At 40.2% G+C, this 21869-nt stretch overlaps 1 long non-coding RNA gene across 1 annotated transcript; it reads left to right on the top strand.

The window, feature by feature from the left end:
* Nucleotides 1-17476: 17476 nt before the first annotated feature.
* LOC147854104 (uncharacterized) lies at nucleotides 17477-18327 on the top strand. Its single transcript, XR_015531192.1, has 2 exons — nucleotides 17477-17692; nucleotides 18009-18327. It is a non-coding gene; the product is annotated as an uncharacterized LOC147854104 (long non-coding RNA).
* Nucleotides 18328-21869: the final 3542 nt, after the last annotated feature.

A 21869-nucleotide genomic window follows, 5' to 3' on the forward strand; every position in this document is an offset into this window, starting at 1 on the left:
CTGCTTCCCTTTCTCTTTGCGTGTGAACCGTATCCTCGATTCCTTGCGCGGGGAGAGCACGACAGAGTCTCCATTTTTGCTCTTGGGTCAAAGCATGCTATGGTGTACCAACTTTTGGCCAAAAATTTAGTACTAAATCGAGGAAAAAAAATAAGCATTAAAAATTGAAAATAAAACAATTATCGTCTATTGAATGGTGTTCAACTTCAAATAACAAATTCATTATGTCACACTCGAATGTACAAAGATAATATATGTCACACTCGAAATGTCCCAAGGCCGTATTTAATACATTAATTGTAACCTCATTCTCCTAGGTAGAGTTGTACAAAAGCACACCTGGAGAAGGTTTGGAATGTGATAGTTGGTCAGTCTCTCTCTCTCTCTCTCTTTGTTCTGTCTCGAAGTTGTCAAACAGACAGAGGCAGAAAGTTAGAAAGACGACACATATCTATTACCTATCTCTCTCTTTCTATCTCTCACTCCACCTTTGAATCTCTGTTTCTTTCTTTCTTTCTGTTTCTCTCTCTCACTCCACCTTCGATTCTCTATTTCCCCGCGTAGTTGTTGTGTTCCCCTCTGTGCCAGGTTCAATCTTTGTCTTTGTATATGCAAAGATTTTTGTTTCCCCGGATTGATGTTCTTGTTGTTGATTTTCTTTCCTTGTGTATGCTCGTTTGTCTCCTCTACAGCAGCCTCGTCAACAACCTCTTGCATATAGGTGATTTTGAAGGCTTAGTGTGCTCCGAAGGTGTGGTTACTCTGCCTTCGACCTTGGCTCCATCTACCTCCAACTAGTATGTTATCGTTTTCTCTTTGTTTCCTGTCCGTCTGTTTTTAATTTGTATGTGTATGGGCATTTTTAGGTTTTGATTATTCATAGTCTATGTGTTGCATGCCCAACTGGTATGTTTTCATTTTATTTGTGTTTCCTGTCTATTTGTTTTTAATTTGTATGTGTTTGACATGGATGAGTTTTCTTCCGACTGTTTAGGGTGGTTGTGTATTTGACATGGTTTGTACATGCAACTTAGATGGAGTTGGCTATGATGAGTTGCTATGTTTTCGTTTTGTTGGTATGTTTTCGTTTTCTTTGTGTTTCCTGTCTGTCTGTTTTTAATTTGTATGTGTTAGACATGGATGAGTTTTCTTCCGACTATTTAGGGTTTTTGTGTGTTTGACATGGCTTGTACATGCAATGTGATGATTTTCTATGTGTCGATGGTAATTTGATGAGTTTTATTCTAGTACATGCATATTCATTCAACGAGAATAGTGATGACTAGGACAATGATGAGAAGTACACCCATAAAGAAGACATCGATGAAAGAGAAAGTGAAGACACCAGTGAAGGAAGGAAAAAGGACACCTCTCAAAGAAAGCAAGAAGACACCCACAAGAGAAAGGGTGATGAATTCATCAACACAGAGAAATTAGATGTACCACTCCATCATTCGAGACACACCTCTCGGATAGAGTTATTTCCTTCGAGCACGACCTGAAGTTTATCCTAAGCTGAGAGAGTGGTTGATAAAAACCTAGGGGTCAGCACATCCCGATACAAGGCGAGGATTCCACATAAGTGGATTGAAGAGGGAATATGTGAACTTATTGAAGACGAGATATGAACATGTTTATGATACAAATCAAATCTATAACAATGAGGTGGGTACTGTTTTTGCACGTGCATTTGCATGTGAAGTTCACGGTGGCATCGACGTAGATTGGGAAGATTTTAATCGACACCGGTCAGAACATTATAAAGGGTCCTCCAGTACCAACACTGGCTTGAAGTCATCAAGAACCTCTCATGTGGATATTCCGGCTACAACACCTGTCCACCAAGTTCAATCTGCAAAGGTACGGGCCACAATGACTGAAAAGAATGAACAAATGATGGCCAATTGCATAGCATCTATGAGCTTAAGAATACAAGCACTACTTGTTGATTTGGAAGCAGTTAAATCAGTTAAGATACAGGCAGAAAAGAAATTCTCTTGATTAAAGCCTACATATGAATGGATTGCATCGACAATCCAAAATTCAGAAAGTGAGGTGTTGAAAGAGGAGTTGAAGAAAGAGCTAAACAATATGGGCACTCAATTAGGTTCACAAATGAGAGACCTTGATACTTGTAGGAATGCACATTCCGAAATAGATAATAAGTTGTCAGCTTTAAAGTTGCATTCCGAGAACCTTGCGTGCTTGATGCAGGATTTAAAACAAAAAGGTTTTGAAACTTTGTGTCCATCTGTAATTGAGCACCCAAGTGGTATGGAAAGTACCATTACTAGTATAGCTATATCACGGTATTGGCTTTAAAAGTTATTTATTTCTACTTCTGTGGTATAAATATCATATTAGCTAATATATTATAACTTGTGTTTGCAATTTGCCAGCTGTATATCTTGTGGCCTCGGATTCAAGCTGGAGGCTATGGATGTTGTGATTACACCGTGCTTGCACACATATCATGTGTTATGTGCTAAGTATCATTTTGAGAAAGAGAATACATGTATGGACTGTAAAACTACAATTGCGGCTGAGTGGTACTATGCTTGGGGTTTAAAAGTACACCCGTACCGTATGTGGCTCTACTATTCTATTGTTTGTATTATATGATGTCAATTTACATTTGGATTAGAACTAGTGTACGCCACAATTCATACTTCAAATTTAGGAGAACAATGGATTAGTATTAGTGTATCTTTAACAACTAATATGTGGGTTAGTATTGGCAGTACTCTTAATATATAATTGGTATGTGTAGTTGAAGGGATATTTTCCAGAATTAGTACTAAAAGGGAACCAGGTACAACATTGTCCAATCTATATTGCAACTTGCCTAGTACTAGTTTAGTAGACACTATACTTGTTGTACACTGTTGACTGTTAGTATTGTTTATGTAACTTGGGAATTAGTACTAGTTATGTAATTTGGGAACAAGGTGTATAGTAAATTGTTGAATATTAGTACAATTTGTATAATTTGGAAATGAGGTGTGTCAAACACATATCACGTTTAGTACTAATACTGTTCAAGATTAATATTGTTGGTGTAATTAGTACAAGTTATGTAATTAGGTGTGTAGAACACATATCACGTTTAGTATTACTTGTGTGCAAAATACCACATTAGTACTAAAATCCAATCTACATTTGTTGGATTAGATGTTAGTCCAATCTATATTACAACGTGCCTAGTACTCGTGTTAGTACACACTATACTTGTACATTGTTGACGATTAGTACTTAGCGAGTAGTACATTGTTCATGATTAGTACTAGTTTTGTAAATTGGGAACTAAGTGAGTAGTACATTGCTCATGATTAGTACTAGTTTTGTAAATTGGGAACTAAGTGAGTAGTACATTGCTCATGATTAGTACTAGTTTTGTAATTTGGGAACTAAGTGAGTAGTACATTGTTCAGGATTAGTACTCCTTGTGTAATTTGGGAACTAAGTGAGTAGTGCATTGTGCATGATTAGTACTACTTGTGTAAATTGGGAACTAAGTGAGGAGTACATTGTTCATTATTAGTACTACTTCTGTTCCTTATCAGTACTAGTTCAGTAATTTAGGAACTAAGTGAATAGTATATTGTTCAGGATTAGTACATTGTTCATGATTAGTACTATTTGTGTAATTTGGCAACTAAGTGAGTGGTACATTGTTCATGACTAGTACTCCTTGTGTAATTTGACTAAGTTAGTAGTACATTGTTCATGATTAGTACTACTTGTGTAAATTGGGAACTAAGGGAGTAGTACATTGTTCACGATTAGTACTAGTTGTGTAATATGGGAACTAGGTATAGCTTAATGAATTAGTAATGCAGCTCTTGTGACTTACATTGTATATTTTATATCATGGTACTAACCTTGAAGGTTTTTTGGTTTCTTGCAATGAATGTTGTAGTGTCAAGCAACTCCACGCCAGGGAAGGTAATGGAACAACCAGCCCCTGTGCCTAAACCCTCGGTATTTGCTAAACATTCCAAGGTTCAGGGACCATCATTACCAATAACCTATGAGTTTTATGATGAAGATGAATGTACAAGAAGGGCCATTGGAGCAATGGAACATATGCTTTTACAAACAAATTCCCCAAGCTCCGGTCAACATCAAAACAATCTAGGTAACACAAATTTTGCCAACATATCTTAATTCTCATTTGAGAAAGTGTTGAATGCCTAATTTCTTTAGAAATAGAGCCAACTAAGAAGAGGAATGTTGCAAGAATGTTGTATGGAAAGGGCAAGAAAGGCAAAGTTGAATGCAATGGTGAGTCATATATGTTCTCACCTGTCCGGAGAGTTGTCAACCTATAATGCATTGTCTAATACCATGTACTTGTGTTATTAGCTGATGACGAACTGATCTTTGGTGAGGGAGATACGAGTCCAAAACCTAATCGTGAAGACGAATTTATCACACTCCCAAGTACACGTCAAAAGCCGGTTTTTTAAAACAATGATTTAGATCATAACAACCCTATGATAGTGTTGCTTTTGGTGCATTCTATAGATCATAACAACCATGTTGAGCACTTAGATGTTGTGGAGAAGATGACCAAGCCTACCACTTGCAATGGGGTATCTACGGTCGTACAGTATGACGATGTAACAATAGGTAAAAAAGTGGCTCTTAACCCTACGTTCAATGTTGTTGGTATGTTTGCAAACTTTTGAGTATGTGAGTTGATACTAATATTCTTTGGAATCCCATTATTTAGGTTTACAAGAGCAGTCTGATTCCCAATTGCAATCAAACGAATCGGGAACTATATGGAGCACAAGTGCAAAGTCAGATTCTGGGATTAACCTTTGCACGGAGGCAGACTCTGGAAGCACATCTTCCACACATGAGGACTCTGAGAAAAACGAAGCATTCATATTTGAAGAGCAGCTGGCATGTACAAACAATAATTTGTCTAAAGAAGCCCATGAGGAGTGTGGAAAGAATATGGCAAGTATTGAAGAGAAGACTGATTGTACTGAGAATGTATCTGTAGTGTCTAAAGAATCCCATGAGGATTGTGGAAAGAACATCGCTAGTACTGAAGAGGAGCCTGATTGTACTGAGAATGTGCTAGTAGTGTCTAAAGAATCCCATGAGGATTGTGGAAAGAACATCATTACTAATGAAGGGGAGCCTACTAGCATCACCCATGAGGACCAGACAATAAAGACCACCCAAGAAGGGGAGCATGGTTCTCTTAAGAATGAGGTGATAGCCATCGTACAAGAGGAGTTGACCCAAGAAGGAGAGCACAATGGTCTTAAGAATGAGGTGACTATGACCAGCCAAGAGTTCGCTAGGAGTATTGTTGTAGCCCACATACATGAGCCTAATTGTACTGAGACTGAGCATACTAGCAACAACATGAGTACTAAAATAGCCCACATTCAAGAGATGAGTGATAAATTTTCTATCGACAGTACCTTTGTGGATGTGTGTACAAGCATTGCAATTGCAGAAAACACAGTTGCTCTCTCAAGCTTGCCACTAGTACAAGGTGCCCGTGAATCCACGCCTGTCTCTGATGCCTCTTATGATGAAGTGCCACATAGTCAGCTGATACCTAAAGGCTTTAAGATAAAGAAGAATGTAAAATCAGAAAAAACTAGCACCAACAACAAGTGCATTACAAGATCAGCCAAATTGCCCTCTAGTGCCTGATTGTCTTTCGATTGTACTTGAACTTTAGTTCAACTGTTAGTGATGTGAGAAATTGAACTATTTGGTATACCAAAATATTGTCTCATTTATCTAAAATAATTATACCAGTGTCTTTCGATTGTCTTTCGATTTTACTTGAACTTTAGCTGAACTGTTAGGGATGACTGAAATTGAACTATTTGGTATACCAAAATCCAGTAGTTATACCAGTGTGAAATTCTATATTGCCAATTGCATAGAATGAAAATAGATTCTATTGTTAACTCTTGTAGTGTAATCTGAATTTCTATATTACTAATTCTGAAATGATCTTTGGTGAGGGAGGTATGAATTTATCACACTCCCAGGTACACTCCCATGCAGCCATGATTGTGTTGATTACAAATAAAATTCTATATTGTTAACTGAGATGTTATATACAGTTCGTTATACCAGATGAAGATTTAGAAGACTGGTATATACTGTCATGCAACCGAACTTTACATCAGATGTATGTATCCGTCTAGCTGAGATACTTTGGGAGACTACTATGTATTACTTAATACTTGCAATTGACATTAGTACTAAACTAATATGTATATTGATACTTCGAAGTATGGTCTCCTTGAGTGCACATGGTTAGAGTTGAATAATGACTTGAGTGCACACAATAGAGACTTGATAGTTGAATAAGTTTGGGCCATATTTAGGCTACTAAGTATTCAAGACTTCACACCTTAAACCATAGAAACAAGCAACTCTATAATTACCATAAACACTGACAATACAAAAGTATTGAAGACTTCACACCTTAAACCATGGAAATAAGCAACTCTATAATTACCATTAACACTTACAATACAAGCTCAATAAATAGTCTCAATACATCAAATAGATCGATTCATAATACATAATAGAAGAAAGGAATTATATCGATTCATTTGTCAATCATCAAAATTAATATATCAATACATCAAATAGTGAACTACAAGTGGATGTTTTTCAGTTTTCTGGTACAATGTATTGATAGGGTGACTTTCAAGCATTAAATAGAGAGACCTCCCCTAATATGTGCTCGTGAACCTCTTGGGGGACCTTGTAGACAGTGTTGTATCCCTTAACCTTGTGCTTTGCTTAAGTCATATTGGAGTTGATCGCAAGAATGGCATCAGTGTAGATTATTGCGATCGGTGTTTCTTTTAGTAATGCATATGTGTTCTTGCATTGCGGCAACTTTGCATAATAGTTTCCATACACGACAGACTCACCAAGGTTGAAATTGTTGCCCCAACCATCCCTCACCACTTCTTTAAATAATCTCTTGCCTTATTTGCACACCACAATGCAGTAGTCTTCTAAATCTTCATTTTGAGGAGATTTGAGCACTGCAAAATGATCTCCAACTTCCAATAAAACTGCCAAGTCTTGATGTTGGTTGTAGTATACAATATCGTTTGAATGCGCATCCTCTTCAATATCATCTTGTCGTTCAGGCTCAAGCTTCTGCAGCTTCCAGGGCTCGACAACTGATAGGTTGATGCATTTATCCCAAGCTTCATCTATACACATGGAACAAAAGCATGATAAAGTACGGAGTAACAATTTTGTTGGGTCCTTGCGGCTAAACCCTAATACACAATGGGTGCTGCATGTGCCTTTCACGATTTTACAACCATATGATTTAGTTCTATCAACCTCATCAGCGTGAACTTCAACAAACAATCTGTTCTTACCATCATTTGACATCTTCCATGTTAGCCACTGCACAACATCATGTGCATTTTGTAACTTAGGACCATTATTATCCAACTGCTCACTTGTAAGGTCACGTTTGATCACAGCCCCCGCACCATCATGCTCTCCTTTTCCATGTCCAGACCCGAATGTTGAATAAGGAGAAATACCTGCTTTTGTATCTCAGGTTTCCAGCAAAATTAATATTATGTTGTCAATCGAGAGTACTACACATCCATTAATACTGATTTAGTACAAATACAAAACAAAGCATAGCACAATGTATCCATTGAGAACACTCTACACTTATTAAAAGATAAATAGTACTATGTTGTCAACCATGTGAACTTGGCATCCATTAATACTAATTTAGTATGGATACAACACAAAGCATAGTACAATGAGTTCATGGAAAGCACTCTACATGAATTAACAGATAAATAGTACAAACTCTTCAATATCAGATAGTACTATGTTGCTAACGACGAGTACTTTACATTCATTAATACTTATTTAGTACAGATACAATACACAACCCTCCTTAGAAGATAACTAGTACTACAACACATGTACTTTACATCCCCCAATAAACACTGATTTAGTATAGATACAACACATAGTACAATACAGTGTGTTCATGGAGAACACTCAGTATGAATTAATAGATAAGTAGTACGAACTCTTCAATATAAGACAGTACTATGAGTACAAGACATGTACTTTACATCTTCCGATAATTACTGATTTAGTATAAATACAACACCAAGTACAATACAGTGTGTTCATGGAGAACACTCAACATTGATTAATAGATAATTAGTACAAACTCTTCAATCTAGGACAGTACTATGAGTAAAAGACATGTACTTTACATCCTTCTATAATTACTTCTTTAGTACAGATACAACACATAGTACAATACAGTGTCCATGGAAAACCCTCAACATGGATTAAAAGATAATTAGTACAATTCTCTTAAGGACGGTCAATACTATTAGTACTAGTTGAGTAAATACTGATTTCGTACAGATACAACACACAACATAGTACAATGTGTCTATGGAGAACACTTCACATGGATTAAAAGATGATTAGTACAATTCTCTTAAGGACAGACAATACTATGAGTACAAGACGAGTACTTTACATCGTTCAGTAAATACTGATTTAGTACAAATATAACATACAACATAGTACAATGTGTCTATGGAGAACACTTCACATGGATTAAAGATAATTAGTACAATTCTCTTAAGAACGGACAATACTATAGAGTACAATACGAGTACTTTACATTCTTTAGTAAATACTGATTTAGTAAAGATACAACACACAACATAGTACACTTTGTCTATGGAGAACACTTCACATGGATTAAAAGATAATAAACACAGATTCACGTGACAGGATAGTACTATTTGATCAATCAAGAACAATTAACTTAGTTACAAACAAAATTAGTATGCATGCATCCATGTGAATAGTGCTGTGTTCGAATAGTTACAAACATAATTAGTATGCATCCATGTGAATAGTACTGTGTGTGAACAATTACAAACATAATTAGTATGCATGCACTAACACAAGAATTACTTCCTTACACATTGCATGATAAGTACTAAACATATGGATTAAAAATTACCTAGCGATAAAGTAGAACGATCGTGCCGCCTTAAACCACGAGGCAGCACCATCAGACAAAACCCAATGACGGTTAAAGGTTAACCCTAGAGACAATAAATCTGCATGGTGAAGCTTAAAATAATGTTGAACAAATAGTGTATCATGCTTTTTATCATCTGAAATGTAAAATATTGATTTCTTATGTAACTCACCGTCTTGCCTCCAATAGCAAATATGTACAAGTATTGTACATTGATCATTGTACCAATGCATTGATTGAACCTCATTTTGAACTTTAAATGTATAGTTTTCTGCAAAGTCAATAACGGATACGATGACACGGTTGGTAAGTTATTAATCCATTCCTTGAACTGTGAATTTTGCCAATAACTCCGGAAGTTATGTGGAATGAATTCCCCAAGTTGTTTCTTAAATTCTGAGACAAGGGTAGCAGCACATGTCTCCTTATATACTTCCTTGATACGCTTAGTTACAAGTCCCTTGCCAATATTTTCAGTCACATACTTTAAATATTTCCATTTCACGATATGACTGTTTCCCAAATCAAGCTCTTGCCTACAAAATAATGGTAGCGGACAAACCTTACATGTTCTTAATAGACATGTACGACGATGCCACTCACATGATGGTTCTTTTTCACAAACACAAGACCTCCATAGCTCAGAAACGGATGCATAAGTCATGTTTCGTGCATTACACCTATTATCCTCCCCATTTCGTCTACAAACCTCACAAGTGCAAACACATAATTCCCCGTGTATACCCTTAGAATCAGTACGCATTGCATTCACTCCTAGCCTTAACATGTCCATCTTCACGTGGTACACACAACAACATGTATTCCTCTCATTTAATTTTCTAACATAAAATGGTTTCAAACCTTGGAACTTGCGGAATCCAACAGTCAAGCTTGGATGTTGATCTTTAAAGTTCATGTACAATTCAGCCTACATCAACCAATATATATAGCAAACATTAATATACACATGGTCAAAACACAAATTTATGGAATGTGAATTGATATAAAAAAATGGAATACCTCTGTCATCTCCAAGAAGTGTCTAGGGTGAATCTGGTACTTACCCTGACTTATTCGTTGTCTACACACGTCCTTATTTGGTGAGACACGCGTATTTTTGGCTCAAAAGGAATCCACTTTCTCAATAATCTCTTGTGATAAGGCATCACATTGTCGTCTACGTCCCAACCCCAACCATTTGAATTGGCTTGAGTGTATATTTTAGCGATGTTTCCTCAAGTTCCTTCTTTGAATACCCAGGGCTAAGGCAACTTTAGTATCACTATATTTTTTTTCTCTCGCACCGTTCACAACCATGTGTAGGGCTGCCCTCTTTGCAACAAGTTTGTCTATGCTCTCTACACCTTTCACTAAGTCTAGGGATGACTTCATAAACTCTACAATCTCTTCTGAAACACATTGGTCCCTAAATTTTATTCTCTCCATGTCTTCATTCAAACGTTGATGGTGTAACACTCTACATATAAAATTCCCTACGATCCGCTTCACTAAATCTCTTCGTTATTTATACCAAATAACGGACTATGTGAAGAACCACCCGTCTCGTTGGGGACCCCCATTTGGTCACTAGATTTATCCACAAAAATTAAGTGTCCGGCAAGAGTAGTTAATGTTATATAGACTACACTCAGAAAACACAGTCAAATGTTTTTTAATGTGGACTACAAAGTGAGAAATAATTCGTTTCGAACATTAGAATTATGGATCAAATATGACAATTGTAAAATCTAAAAATTTAGTACTGAAAAATGAAGAAATGAAAAATTTTAGTCCTGAAAATAAAAAAATGGATGGAAGGAACCTCCAATGGTGGCGGGAGCGTTGATTCAGTGTGATATGCCGCCTCGATTTGTTGGAAGGAACCTCCAATGGTGGAAGCACGACTTACAAATTTGACAATTGTAAAATCTAAAAATTTAGTACTTAAAAATGATGAAATGAAAAATTTTAGTCCTGAAAATAAAAAATTGGATGCAAGGAACCTCCAATGGTGGCGGGAGTGTTGATTCTTTGTGATATGCCGCCTCGATTTGCTGGAAAGAACCTCCAATGGTGGAAGGCGCCTTAAATCTTTGTGATATGCCGCCTTGATTTAGTGGAAGGAACCTCCAGTGGTGGAGGGCGCCTTGAATCTTTGTGATATGCCACCTATATTCGGTTGAAGGATCCTCGCCTCAATGGAAAAAGCCCCAAATCACCACGACATAAACTACAATTGGTGGAAGTAAGAAAGTCGTTGTCGAAGAAGTCACTATTGGCTGTTATAAGAGGCCTCAGAACAGTCTCTGTTCCTCAACCTAAACCCTAACAAAAACAGAAACCCTAACAAAAATAGAAACCTTAAAAAAACCAGAAATCCTTAACTCAAAAGCTCCAACCTGACATGGATGTCTGAGATTTTCTCCCTAACCCCTAACAAAACTCTTAGAGTGGAGGAAAAGCAGAAACGTGACATGGATGTCTGAGATGAAGAGCTCAGAGGGATAGAGGAAGAGGAGTATGAGGGGAACCGCCAAAAACGACGTGAGGGGAAGCGCCAAAATCGACGTGAGGGGAAAATAGCCCCAAAAATGGAAAGAACATCTCCTCACGTGTTCCCCCCACTCCTTGTAGTAAATGACACTTGTACTACAGTCACCCCACTCTCCAAAATCAATTTTTTTCTCTCTGAATTATTCAATACTAACAGTATCGAAAGTACTGACAATTTTTGTGGCCAAAAACAGTACTTTTCTGGTCCACCGTAGCGTGCTTCCACCCTCTTCTTCCCCTTGGTTTGGTTGTCTTTGCCTTCAGCTCTCTCTTCCGGCCACTGCCCCTACATCTGGCTAGTCTCTGCTTAGATCTCTTCCTTCATCTATCCACACGTCCTCGGCTTCTCTAGTCGATTCGGACGTTCCGACTTCTTGAGTCGTGCCAAACTCGAATTCTTCATCCAAGTTGGGTTTTCGGACTTCTCATCTCTCCTTTCCTTCTTCACTCCTCCCCCTCAAGTTCGGCATGTCTATATGTTGTAAGCCAAGCATACTCGAAAAATGTCGCAACTTGTCAAGGCCCCAGGATTTGGTAAAGATGTCGGCTACCTACTGCTCAGTTGGAACATAAAGAAGTTCGACTACTCCAGAAAGAACTCGCTCGGGGACAAAATGATAGTGCACCTCGATGTGCTTTGTCTGTGCGTAGAAGATAGGGTTCATTGCTAATTGGATGTTGTTGAGGTTGTCGTAGTATATAATTGTCGGCTCAGACACCTCTACATGCAAATCCTTCAATAGCCTTTTCAGCCAAATGGCTTTGCATGTAGTGACAACCACCCCGTGATACTCGCCCTCAATGCTCGAAAGTGCCACTATCGGTTGCTTTTTGGTGCTCTAGGTGATCGCGAAGCTTCCTAGTGAAATCGCGAACCCAAATGCTGACCTACGATCGACGACATTTCCAGACCAATCGTCATCCGTGTAGCCGACTAACTCTTTGGCTACTCCGGCCCGATACAACAACACCCTATCCTTAGTGCCACTGCCATATCGCAATATCCTTCACACGCAAATGAAGATGTTCGGCCTTTGGTTGTGGCATGAATTGACTGATCAGGCCAGTTGGGTAACTAAGCTCTAACCGAGTGATCATCAAATAGATGAGGCTTCTGACAATCAGTCGAAACTGTGTCGGGTCACACAACGTTTCTGAGTCTCGAAAAAACATCACATTCCTTTCCAGAGGGGTTGTGATGGACTTACAATGTCCTGAACTTGAAGATCATAGTCCACACATAATGGCGTTGGTTGATCAATATGCCTTTGGGGGTTCGGATCACGTCAATCCCGCGGAAGTAATGAAGGTTCCCCAGATCCTTCATTTTGAATGATCCTGCAAGCTGAGACTTTACTCAGCCGATTTCTCTGAGATCGGCACCAGTGACGACTAAATCATCAACATATAAAAATATGCTAATCAAGCCGGTTCGACTCGGCCGAATGAACAATGAAGAGTTCGATTTCGATGTAGCAAACCCCGCCCTACGCAATCTTTGCGTGATCTTCGCGTTCCAAGCACGCCGGGCTTGCTTGAGTCCATAAAACAACTTCTTCAATCGGAAAACTACCGAGGTGTTTCATTCAGATAGAAATCCGGGGAGTTGTACCATGTACACTTATTCCTCAAGATTGCCTTGCAGGAATGCGTTCGTTACATCCATCTAATGTAAATGCCACCCCTTTGTCGTTGCTACTGCCAACAATGCACGAACAATTGTCATCGTCACGACCGGCACGAAGGTCTCATCATAGTCGAAGCTGTGTTTCTGTGTGCAGCCCTTCGCCACTAATCGGGCCTTAAATCGGTTAACCGAGTTGTTGGCGTTATCGTAGTGTATTTCGTACACTACGTGAAAAATTGCCTTTTTGTTCCTACGGATGAAGGAGAAATCGGCAAGGAAGAACTGGTAAGAGGGACCCAGTAAGGAGAATCGTGTTAAAGATTGCTCGCGGAAGCGTTAGAAAGAATAGTACAGAGAGAGAGAGAGAGAGCAGGACACACTATTTTCAAAAATTATATGAATACTCTGTGCTCTATATTTACAACGCGCTCATCAGCGCTATTAATACAAGTCCACACGGGACTGTTAGAAGTACAGTGTACTTCAATGCTCACACGAGCATCTGACACTAACTACGAGACTATAACTGCCTAATAGTCTAACCTATACTAGGCTACCAGTTACGGATTGGATCCGGCATACCGGCTCCCCAGCTCACCAGTCCTTACTGCTTACCGGCTCGATCGCTCACCGATGTCGCGAAAATACAACGAGGATACGTGAACTTTGAGGCAGGACCCCGGTGCCTCCGACCGGAAGATAACAGATTTGTATTATTATATTAAGCAATTAATACAAAATGAGAAAGATTCACAAATTTCATTAATAAAGGAAAAGAAAGATTACAATCAATCTCAAGATTGAGATTACAAAAAGTTTAGCTAATGGAGATTACTAGAGTAATAGATAAGAGGAAATTAAGATATGGATTCTATAGAAATATAGGGTTATGAGTAAGATCTTCCGTAGGGAAAATTAGGGTTTTTGAGTCTTATGGCTTCCGTAGGGAAATTAGGGTTTATGAGCCATATGGCTTCCGTAGGGAAATTAGGGTTTATGAGCCGTATGGCTTCCGTAGGGAAATTAGGGTTTTTTGCTTCCGTAGGGAATTTAGGGTTTATGAGCCGTATGGCTTCCGTAGGGAATTTAGGGTTTATGAGCCGTATGGCTTCGGTAGGGAATTTAGGGTTTATGAGACTTATGGCTTCCCTAAGATAAGGGAGCAAAGAAGGAAAAGAAAAATAATGGAGAGAGCCCCCAAGTATAGGAAAAAAATGGAATATATATGGTGTTCCCCGTTGATCATATGCATGTCTACTTTCTGTTGCATGGCCTCTACTTTTAGTTGCTTAGCTTTTTCTTTTAGTTGCATCTATTTTTAGTGGCATGGTTGTTTCGTTTAGTTGCATGTGACCGTCCACATGACCTTTACTTTTTGCATGCACTCCAACTTTAGTTGCTTGCGTCCACATGGCCTTTACTTTAGTTCTCTTAACTTTACTATAGTTTGTTGCATGATCCAATCTTCCGTCTGTCCGCGTCCAACCTCGTCCGGTAGCCGGTTCCGCCCGATCGCCGAATCCCTCGCCGGCTGGTTCCATTATGCTTGCCGGCCGATTCCGGTTCTGGTTCCGGGTTTGCTTACCGGCCGGTTTCCGGTTTCGGTTTGCTTGCCGATTCTAGTTCTGGTTTTGCTTACCGACCTATTTCCGGTTTGCATACCGGCTGGTTTCCAGATTTGCTTACCGAACCGGTTTCTGGATTTGCTTACCGGCTGGTTTCCGGATTTGTTTACCAGACTAGTTTCCGGATTTGCTTACCGTCCGGTTTCTGGATTTGTTTACCGACCGGTTTCCGGTTTTAGGGAATTTGACCACCATCATCCATCAAGACAAAGTGACCAAAGTGCTCTTAGCACAAATAAAATATGAGGGAGCTCAAGGGGCTTACATAGCCAGGGCCTTAACTTTCCTATCTATGTGGGATAGTTCTAATTTCCCTATCTTCTCAAACTTTATTTTCACATAACTTGATATGTATTTCTCCATTTTGTATATAGTAAAAAACATTTTGAAGGTCTTGAGTATATTCATCTTTCTATAGTAAGTTACTAATCTAATCTATAATAATTATTTCATTATTTTTTACATAGTGTTTGAAGATTCACATGACACCGGCATACTGATTCCTCTCGCTTACCGGCTCAGGCTTATTCAGCCGATCCGGCTCCGGTTGAGCTTGCTGCTCAACACTCCTCCTCAAGCTCAACTTGAGGTAGGGTTGTAGTGTCAACCTCTACGGCAACCAATTCTTCCAACCGACTTCTCCTGGCGGCTCTTCGCCTTGCTCACGCTCCTTGTCTGGTCCGATCCCGTTTTCCGCGACCCCTTTGGTTCTGCGCGCCTCGACCTTCAGCATGTCTGCTCAATAGGCCCATCTCAACTCCTTCGCTGCTATGACTCCGGTGCATGCCGATCCGTCGGTTCCTCTGCGATGGCATCGACTTCCGCTGTGTCCGTGTCTCCTTGGCCTCTTGTTGATCCGACTCATCTGGATCCGTTTGTTGATCTGAATCGGTTGTCTCCGACTCGTTCGAGCTCTTGTCTGAATAGGTATCCTCCGATTCGATTTTCGGCTTCAGGCCTCTCACCACATCAGACCACGTCCGGGTCTTGGCCTTCTCTGTGCTTTCCTTGGCTTCTTCAGCTAGTTCACCGAAGTCGAATTCTTCATTCGACTCTACATCATGGCCATTACGATCGTGATGACCCCCACATAGCATGCACTTCTCTTCCTGAGTGTACACTTCTTCTTCACAACCGCTCACTCCGACTTGTTCGGATGTGCTGACTTCCTTCGTCAACTCGGCTTCATTTTTCTTCTTGTCTCCACCTCTACCGGTTCTTCTCTTACCTACGGGTTCAACAGTTTTTTTGCCTTTGCGTCTCCCCTTCAAGTGCAGCACGTCGAGATGCTGAACACCAAGCATTTCGGTAAAGTGCTGCAACTTGTTCGACCCGAGCGGTTTGGTGAAGATGTCGGAAACTTGCCGATCCGTGTGAATATACCGTAGTTCAGCTTCACCGCTCAGGACCCGCTCACCCACGAAGTGATAATGCACTTCTGTGTGCTTTGTGTGAGCATCGAACACAAGGTTGTGGGCGAGCTGCATGCTACTGAGGTTATCGCAGTAGATAAGGATCGGGGTCAGTACCTCAATCCGCAGGTCTTGCAGTAGTCGCCGAAGCCAAATGGCTTCGCAGGTGGCAACGGTCGCACCCCGGTATTCCACCTCAATGCTGGATAGAGCCACTGTTGGCTGCTTTTTGCTGCTCCACGCAACAGCCGCGCTCCCAAGAGAAAACATAAAGCCGGAAGTTGAGCGACGATCCGTTGCATCGCCAGCCTAGTCGGCATCCGTGTAGCCGACAAGCTCTTCAGTTATACCTTGCCGGTATAAGAGCCCCTGGTACTTAGTGCCGCTTACATACCTCAGTATTTGTTGCACGCACTAAAGGTGCGCCACGGTTGGCTTCTTCATGAATTGGCTTACCACTCCGACCGGATAGCTAATGTCGGGTCGGGTGATGGTCAATTAGATTAGGCTTCTGACTATTTGTCGGAACCTTTTCTCATCGCAGGCTGGTCCGGAGTTGGGACGGATCTTCTGATTCCGGTCCAGGGTTGTGGAGACAAGTCGGCATTCCGTCATGCCGAACTTGTACAATATATTGAACACATAATGGCATTGAGAAAGCAATATGCCTTCGGGGGTGCGGATGACCTCGATCCCCGAAAAATACTGAAGGTCCCCAAGTCCTTCATATCGAATGCGTCCGACAACTGGGACTTGACGCGGTTGATTTCCGGAAGACTTGGGCCGGTGATATGACTAAATCATCAACATAGAGTAAGATACATACCGGACCATTTGGGCCTTGACGGATGAACAGGGAAGAGTCAGACTTAGAGGCACCAAACCCCATCTTTTGCAACCGGTGCGTGATCTTAGCATTCCAAGCACGGGGGCTTGCTTCAAGCCGTACAACGACTTCCTCAGTTGGCATACCACTGACTTGTTCACCTCCAACTCAAATCGGGGGGGCTGAGTCCTAAAGACTTCTTCTTCAAGATCTCCTTGAAGGAAGGCATTCTACACATCCATTTGATGAAGATGCCACCCCCTTGCCGCAACAACCGCCAGTACCACATGAACCGTCGTCATCTTCCCTACAAGAGCGAAGGTCTCGTCGTAGTCAATTCCATGGGTCTGCGCATATCCCTTGGCCATTAAGGTCGTTCGTGCCATGGCTTGCATGATCTCCTGCACAGCCGCCATGGGGATACACTTCTTGTCTTATGTTGGCACGTGTGCCGCTTCCAAAAGATGTACGGCCTTCGCATTGGATGGACCTCCCGTATCGACCCGTAGGATAATCACCGCCACAGCTCATGTAGCCGCCGTTATGGTGTGACAATCGTCCACCATCGCCGCATGTGTAGCCGCTATCGAAGTAAGATCTTCGCTCTCTATTGTATCCTTCCAATTCAAATTCCGGTGATGTATGGTGGTGATGTATAGGCCGCGAGTGTGGCTCGTGTGAGGCTGAAATATATTGGTTTGAATTTCGTTCGATGTGAGGATGTTGGACAGATGTCCTCGGTGGGTATGCCGCTTCCGCCGTGCATGAGGGAACCGTGTGCCCTATATGGTTAGTTGGGTTGTAGATAGGATTAAAGAAAGGGCGATTAGGGTTATAAAGTAAGACTCGTGGGCCATAATGGTTTTGATGAGGACTTTTACTTACTTGATTATTTGTTATATTGCAGATGTATTGCGGGAGGAGGTTCCGGTGGTTCAATGATCGAGGATTTCTTTTTGCTGGAAAATTAGGGTTAGGGTTAGGGTTAGGGTTAGGGTTAGCAATAGGGTTAGCAATAGGGTTAGATTTTTGAAAAGGATTAGGTTTTAGGTTCTTTGTAGAGGATTTTAGTTTGGGGTTGGGGTTAGTGTTAGAGTTAGCGTTAGCTTTAGGGTTAGGTTTTTGAATGGGAAAATTTGTAGAGGATTTCTTTGGTTTTTCACTCCCAATGTAATGCGGAATTGTAAAGGGACTGTTATTAACATTATAATCTTCATTATCACTCATCTGTATGTCGATTTCTCTAACATTGTTGTGCATGCTACTCTCTGCTTTGTCTCTACCTATAGTGGCCTTCTTTCTAATAGCCGCGGTAATAGAATATGTAACTGCTACTTCATCACAAGATCTAAGGATTTCTGTGGCAAACTCTTGTTGCCAATGTGCCATTCTATCTTGGAATGAATCGGGACCTACTAGTGATGTTACTTCTTGTATGAATGGGGGTTCTTGCATTGTTTCCATTATTTTTACTATGTCGGTACGAACTTGATTAGGAAAATCATCTATGGCTTTGGTTAATGCGTGGACTAATAAGTCTAAATGCCGAATATAGCATGTTGTAAGATCCTTGCGATATTGTGTTGTGAGGGCTAGAAATTCTGTTCACAAGCTCGAATTGATCTCCTCATGACCTATTGTTAATTTCGGTGGGTGAACCCTAAGATTATGAGGGGTGATGTCATGTGAGTTTAGATCAGAGATACGCTTATACGTATTCTTAGCTTCTTGTGTGCGCCTATAAAGATGTTTAAATTCAGATACCACTTTACGCTTATAGTCGTCAAAGTGGTGTGAGGACATATAAGAGTCGGAGGAATTTACCTTTTCATTACTAGGATTAGAGTTGAGGAAAGTTGGGGATAATGTAGGGGCGCGTTGTCGTTTATTAGGACGTTTGTTGGCGCTTCTAGGTTTTGTTGGTGTCGGTGTAGTTTATGCCATCGCTGCAAAAGTCATCATCTGTTGTGGAGGGAACTCGGCACTAAATGGTGATTCGATGCGAGTCGAAGTATCACTATTGTGGGTTCCAAACTCCGATGATAATCCCTCCATAGGAACCAAGATAACAATTATTGCTATGACCGTAGGATCGTGACAAGGAGTGCGAGCGAACTAGCACAACTATTGAGATGATATGGGAAGAGTAAGAAAAGAAATAAAGCAATGATGCAAGTGAAACTAAGGTGAGTAGGATTAGAGGTGACCAAGAGTAACAGAGAATGAGAGAATGAGATGAAAGAAGAAGAGAAGAAGAGAAGAGTGAGTGAGAAAAGAGAAAAGAGAAAAGCTTAAGAAATTTTCATTAGAAAGACCTTGTGCAAACTAGTTTCGCTCTAGGTAGAGCTCATCAGTGCCAAGGTCATTTACAACAAGAGGGTAGGTTTATATAGGGGGAAGGAGAGAGAGAGAGAGAGAGAGAGAGAGAGAGAGAGAGAGAGAATAGGAGTTTAATGATGGGAGAGAGGGAAACGGGGAATTGTGATAGGTAATGGATTGGTTAGTGAAAGTGGGTTAGAGGGGGGTTATATGTATGTACATGATAAGTGATAGGTGGGGGTGGGTGTGGGGGTGGGATATAAAAGGCATATAGTATTAAGTGGGAGTTTTTATGGATTTATATTTAGTTTTGACGAGAAGGGAATGAATGGACTTAGACTTAGTCCAACATATGAAGGGTCGCGGTAGTTCGGATAGTTGGGGATGTGTGGCTAAATCTGCGTGGAGGTTTTCTAGCATGTCGTGAATTCCTAATCTAGGGGTATCTTTCGTATACCTAAGTTTGAAGATGACAGGTATAAGGGTACTTTTAGGTTTTCTACTAAATACTAGCGATTTCCTAGCGTTAAATGGCACCTTTTTATAATTCTCTAATATAAAAGAAAGGGGATACCCTCTCTTAACTAATCTACTAAAAAATAGTTTTTTCATTCGAAGGAAACCTAAGGGGGTACTTTCTCTAATTAGGTATCGTTTTAGTTCATTAATAATAAAATGACGTTTTAAGTGAAGGGGGTGAACTGACGAGAATGAGAGATATTGGTAGGCATTTTGGGGCTTTTGGTAGCAATTAAAGGAGAAATGTGAATTCTTTAGGTTAATCCATAAATCTAAGAACGGTAATCTAAAGGGAGAAGTGGTGATGGTAATTTTGATGCAATTATTAGTGGAGGTGTTATAGAACTGGAGGTAATTTTCTAATTCGGGTTTAGTACCTGTCCATATCACGAATGCATCATCTATATATCTAGTGAAATAAAAAAGATTAGGGTGTGATGGCTGGGAGTTCTCTAAGTGAGCTAAGAATAGGCATGCATAAACTACAGAAAAATTACTACCCATGGCTGTACCCTTGACTTGTTGATAGATCATGTCATCAAAGGATAGAAAGTGATATTCTAATGTGAGTGTGCTAAGTGTATAGATAAGGTTAGTTTTAGAAGATGAAAAATGTGGGGTAATCATTTTTCGTAAAGCTTGGAGTCCTAACCTAGGGGGTATGCTGGGATATAGAGATTCAACATCAAAGGTGAAGATAAAGCTATTAGGGGGTGGGTTGAGATGTTCTAAAGTCTGGACAAGGGAGGAAGTTTACTAGTGACTTTTGGATGCAAGTTTTTAAGAAGTTAGAAACTACGTTAAGCATGAGCTCCACAGATCATCCTCAATCCGATGGACAGACAAAACAACTAAATCAAATTATTGAGGACATGCTTCGAGTATATGTTGGTGGAAAACCAACAAAATGGGAACGTTATCTCCCAATTTTGTAGTTTACTTATAACAACTCCAAGCATACGTTGACGGGATATAGTCCTTTTATGTTGATGGATGGTTTTCAGCCACGAGCCCTGATTGATGTTAATATACATCATGATTGGTTGCGAAGTACGCAAAACTTTCTTTGGGATATGCAAGATATGTTGCATATGGCACGAGATAATATAAAATTAGCTCAAGATAGAGCATGTTTTTACGCCGATCATAATAGGCAACCTCGTGTATTCAACCTTAGATAGAAGGTATTTCTACGTGTACGTCACAATTCTAAGAAATTGTCTACAGGAAAGTGCGCTAAGTTAACCCCATGGTTTTGTGGACCTTTTCAAGTCCTCAAACGCATTGGTTCATCAGCCTATCATCTCGCTCTTCCCAATGGCGTTGAAATTTATCCAGTTTTTCATGTAAGTCGTCTAAAAGAACTTCTAGGTTCTGGTGACAATACAGTTGCAACTGAAACTCTGGTTACTTATGAAGAATTATCTTCTAAACCACATGTACCAGAAAGAATTCTCGATGTTAAAACAAAAAAATTGTGTGCTAAAATAAGACGAGAGTTTAAAATTAAATGAATGGATAAATCTATCAAAGATGCCACATGGGAACGCGAAAATACTCTTAGAACTAACTTCCCTAACTTTCCATTGCAAGAGTGCAATGTTTTAAAGAGGGGGAGTATGTTACGGGCATGACCATATAATATCTCGCGGTGAGAATTTACCATAGTATTCTATACACGTGTGTTACTCCTTGGGGCAGGACTAGCCCTAACACAAGGTGTCCCTCTAGGACACTTCACCAAAGGGTGGTGAAAGTGGGGTAGGCATAGACCGTGATACAAACGTATTCCTAACCGGCTACTAACTAGTGTGGTTAAGGATCGTAATACACGCGTAAGTAATTAACTAAAGCCTCAAAGATTAAACAAGATGTAGAACAACAATACTTTCATTAATAAACTGCTAGCTGATTACAATCTAACTAGGTT

This window comes from Azolla caroliniana, unplaced genomic scaffold, assembly GCF_043228905.1.
Source record: "Azolla caroliniana isolate FFs.n. ecotype wild unplaced genomic scaffold, voAzoCaro1.0.p SCAF_16, whole genome shotgun sequence".
NCBI classification, from domain to species: Eukaryota; Viridiplantae; Streptophyta; class Polypodiopsida; order Salviniales; family Salviniaceae; genus Azolla; species Azolla caroliniana.